Source organism: Benincasa hispida, chromosome 11 (assembly GCF_027475165.1).
Source record: "Benincasa hispida cultivar pf3 chromosome 11, pf3_genome.v1.1, whole genome shotgun sequence".
Lineage (NCBI taxonomy): Eukaryota > Viridiplantae > Streptophyta > Magnoliopsida > Cucurbitales > Cucurbitaceae > Benincasa > Benincasa hispida.
The window spans coordinates 6,588,057-6,592,766 of NC_143488.1; the positions used below are offsets into that span (position 1 = coordinate 6,588,057).

Sequence of the window (4,710 nt, forward strand, 5' to 3'; positions counted from 1 at the left end):
CATCATCCATATAGACAAGGAGCAATATAGTTGAACCTTTTGAGTTAAGTATAAACAACATTGTATCTGCCTTTGAGTTGGTGAATCCCTAGCTAATTAGAGTAGTGGTGAGTAGATCATTCCAAGACCAAGGGGCTTGTTTCAGTCCATATATAGTCTTGTTCAGTTTATATACATGATTAGGGAACTTAGATTTGACATACCCGGGTGGCTGATGCATGTAGACATCTTTTGTTAGTTTACCATTTAGAAAAGCATTGTTGAAGTCAAGCTGATGAAGGACCCATCCTTTGAAGACAAAAATGCTGAAGACAACTCTGATTGTTGTTGCTTTGACCACCGGGCTGAATGTTTCAAAGAAATCAATTCCAAGATGTTGATGAAACCCTTTGGCTACTAGACGTGCTTTGTATCTTTGTATTGACCCATTTCTTTAGTCTGAAAATCCATTTGTTGCCCAACATATTGAAGGATGGCAATGGAGGAACTAACTACCAAGTCTGGTTGTTGATGAGTGCTTAAAATTCAGTGTCCATAGCTTGCTTCCATTGAGGTGTAGCACGTGCATCAGACACCAGCGTTGGTTCAGTCAAGGGCTAGTCACATTGAGTAGTGCTTAGCCAAGCTTTTGGTTTGAAAATGGCAGCTTTGTGTCTCGTAATCATTGGATGAGTAGGCCACAATAGATGAGAGGTGTTAGGAACATGGGTTGTATGTGAGGTACGCAGAAGGGTGCTGCTAGGTGACTGATTGAAAGGGCTGGCCATGGGAGATTGGGTGGCAGTATGTTCTAGACAGTTGCTTGGCAAGGCATCTGATGTTTGAGGAAAGGAGATAGGTTCAGTAGGTATAGGGGAGGTGGGAGAAGCTGGATTGACATCTGGTATGGAGGTGTTTGATGGTGAGAGACTGTTATAAGGGTTTGAGACAGATTGTGACGAGTGAATGAAGGCACTTTACAATAGCAGAGTTATGTTGGGAGAGAGGACTTGAGGGCCACTATTCACTGTATTTTTGTATGTTGAAGGACCAAGTACCTGAAAGCCATAGGAGAAAGGAAAATCATATTCATTAGAGATAACATTCCTAGAGATGAATACTTTACCATCTTTGTTGAGACATCGATGTCCTTTGTGAATCATGCTTGGACCCAAGTAAACACATTTATCAGAGTGAAACTGAAACTTGTTCAGCTGGTATGCTCGAAGACATGGAAAACAGGTGCAACCAAGCACTCTTAATTTTGTGATATCAAGTAGTTTACCATACATTAGTTGTATAGGTGATTGGTTCTTTAGTACCAGCGTGGGAAGACCATTTATCAAATGACAGGCATTGAGAAACGCATCCCACCAAAATTGAAGAGGCATTGTACTAAGTAACGGAGCCTTGGATACTAAGCGATAATGTTATCACTTACCTTATCGTACTAAGCGATGGAGCCTCAGAAACTAAGCGATAGTGATATCACTTACTTTATCGTCTACCTTGTCGTACTAAGCAATGGAGCCGAGGAGACTAAGTGATAGTAGTATCGTTTACCTTTGTCGTACTAAATGATAGGATGCTAGCACTACACAATGAAGGCTGTCATCTTCCCTTTCGTTGTACACGATGGACTCTAGGCGCTAAACGATGAATGATGTATTCAATCGTTTAGCTGATCGCTGTGCACGATGAAGTCAATTTTACTAAGCGATAGACAGAGTGATATCAGCTTTGCCTCTTCGTATTCTGTATTACATTGAAAAGGGGTAGCATGCCCGATTTATACACTGTTCCCTATTTTAGGGATTCAAAGAATTAAAAAATTATATACTAAACAACTAATGAAATGAGGACACATGGTCCAATATATGAAGAAAGAACATTTGTTTGTTATCACCAATCCTAATAGAAATTTTGGAGCACTAAAGGGAATAATTCTTCATGACTCTCCACAGTGACATGGTAACCTTCAGCTGATGTGTCTTCTTGACTCCTCCTTGGTTGCTGATGTGGCATTTTCTCTAACACTTCCTACCTCACGCAATCTCCACAAACGTCAAAACCCTCATACGAAACCCTTCCATTGAAATCCCTCACACTTTCATCGGAATCTCTTCACTCTTTCCATCAACATGCAAATCTATGACTCTCATTACGTCTGACTCTGTGAGTCTCCAACGAACACCACTTGCTTCCCTCACAGCATCTCCAGAACCAATCCAGCGTCGAACCTTGGGATCTCGCACTCCTTCAGCTTCCATCGCCATCTCAAGTAATCCTTGTCCTTCCTCCCATTTTCAAAGCAGTTGAAATCTCTCCCTGCAAAAGAATAGACCCTTAAGTTGTAGATCAGGTGCGTGGAGTTGTCTTCCATCTACCACCTGTTGAACATGTTGCAATCAACGAATTTGGTGGTTCTACTAGCTTTTATGCCTTCAGATGTTACAATGAAGTTGTAGATTTGAAGGATTTTGTCGATGTTTGGGAAGAGGAGTGTGTAGGTGCAAGCGATGACAATGAGCAATGTGAGAAGGCAGGGATTATCTAAACTTGGTTCAAACATGAGTGGAGGTTTGTTCTTGCTTTGCCATTGTTGGAATTTTTATGCACCATTATTCTTTAATCTCTCTACTATGATATTTGAATATTTTTATTTATGTGATGATTTAAAGTGGTCTGGGAGGAAACTTATGATTTGTAGTTACATTATTTCTATTTTAACGTCTAATTCAATAGGAGTTTCATTTAGTATTTATTTAGGATATTAACTTTCATAGAGTTTTACATTTTGATTTTACTCATAATTGTTTTAATATATATTCATAAGGAGGATTAAGTTCTTTAGTCTTTAAAAAAAAAAAAAAAAAAATTAATCTCTTGTGTATTTTACTGCTAAATTTATTTGGTTTCCCAAGTTTCAAACTAGGAATGTGTGTTTGGGCATGAAAGTCATGTTAGTTTTGATTTTAACTTCCTTAAAAACTTAATGCAAATAACATTTATTAGAATATACTCATCAGGAACCTAGGAAAAACAACACAATCATAATTATGTAAGTTGGTGAAATTTTAAATTCCGGTTTATCCATTATGCTACCATTTTCCATGATAATATTTTGTTTGAAAATGTTGTTTCGAATTCTATTTGAAAAGATAGATACAAGTGTGTTGATGACGCGAGAGGGAAAAACCTATATGGAAAGGAAAATCAAACTAGGGAGAGATTGATTGTTTCTAAATTGTTAGATTGTTTTACTAGTCAATTTGTAACGTCTTGATAATTGAGACATTAATGCCTATTCCTACTTGACAAAATTGTTGTTCTTGAGTCTTGAAATCCATTACTTGGCCCATTCTTTGGAATTTATCATATTGCATTTTAAACATATTGAAGAAATCGTGCCTCAAATACCTCAGCTAGTTTAGTTTATAATTAACTTTATCTTGTAAACGGTCTATTAGTATATGTTATAAATACCACTTATCAGAAAACAAAACAGAGTAGTTTATAATTTTCTATTTTTCTGTAAACAAAACAAAGCTGTACACAATCTTCTAAGTGAAAAATAACATGAATCTTCCCATGGACGTAGGCATTTTGGCCGAACTACGTAATCCTATGTGTTTCTTCTTCTTCTCTTTATCTTCTTCGTTCGATCGACTTCAATCTTTCTGCAAATCACGTGAATATAATCTTGCTATCAAATCGTATCGAATTCCAGTGTATCGAGTTGAATCGTGCATCGATTTCTTCTATCGAGTAGCTTCAAGTCAGTCATTTTATCTTCGAGTTACACCGAGTAAAGATCAAGAGTCATCGAGTAAGATCGAGTATTGATCAGCCCTCATCGCGTTCCTTTAAGCAAGAACAGAATCTCATCGAGGATAAAAGAAAATTCTCAATGAGTATCGAGTAGAAACATATCGAGCATCGAGGATTTGACAGAGCCTTTCTCAACCATTTCTTCAACACCTCAATATTGATCTTGAGTAATTGAGCCTAGAGACAAAACCCCCCTACATTTCATTCCTATCGATCACAAATCATCAAAGATTAATGAAAACATATTCTTTATCCACAATGAACTTATTCAAGGTTAATGTTCCAGTTGTGGAAATACCTCTTGCATTTCCAAGGCTTCAACTGGTTATGGAAGTACTTCTTACATTTTGAGTTGGCAAAGAGAAACACCTAACAGATTGATAGAGAAAAAAGTCAAACAAACAGAATCACCTGAAAAGAAAGTCTTATTTAAAATGTAGGAACAAACTTAGGCATATACATTATGGAGCTTGAAACTATTGAGAGAATTGCAGACAAAAAATGAAGAAAAAGTAGGTAAAGAAGATGAGAACACTAGGGCTTCCACTGTGCGTTGGAGCAGTTTTACTCAAATCTCTCAAAGAAATCATAGTGATTACAAGATAAGTTCGAGGGCACGTTGTCAATGTGACTTTATTTTGTTTATTTGTCCATTTTCTCTAGCATCTATTTGTATCATGTCATGCTAAATCAACCAAATATTAATCTTGTAAATCTTTGTGGCTCAGTCAGAATATGATATATGTCCTTCATTGTTGTAATTTATTCATTATATCAATATTTTCTTGTAGAGTATCTAGATTAATATTTGGTTGATTTAGTATGTTGTAACTAAGTCACAATATGATTACAGGGATAATAATTTAAAACTATAATATCACCCACAAAAGTTCAAGACAA

The 4,710-nt window shown here is 36.6% G+C and overlaps 1 long non-coding RNA gene across 1 annotated transcript; it reads right to left on the reverse strand.

Annotated features, from left to right (window-relative positions):
• Nucleotides 1-3,495: 3,495 nt before the first annotated feature.
• LOC150032353 (uncharacterized) lies at nucleotides 3,496-4,411 on the reverse strand. The gene is made up of 3 exons (XR_016524925.1): nucleotides 4,271-4,411; nucleotides 4,109-4,179; nucleotides 3,496-4,017 (listed from the first exon to the last, which is right to left on the reverse strand). It is a non-coding gene; the product is annotated as an uncharacterized LOC150032353 (long non-coding RNA).
• Nucleotides 4,412-4,710: the final 299 nt, after the last annotated feature.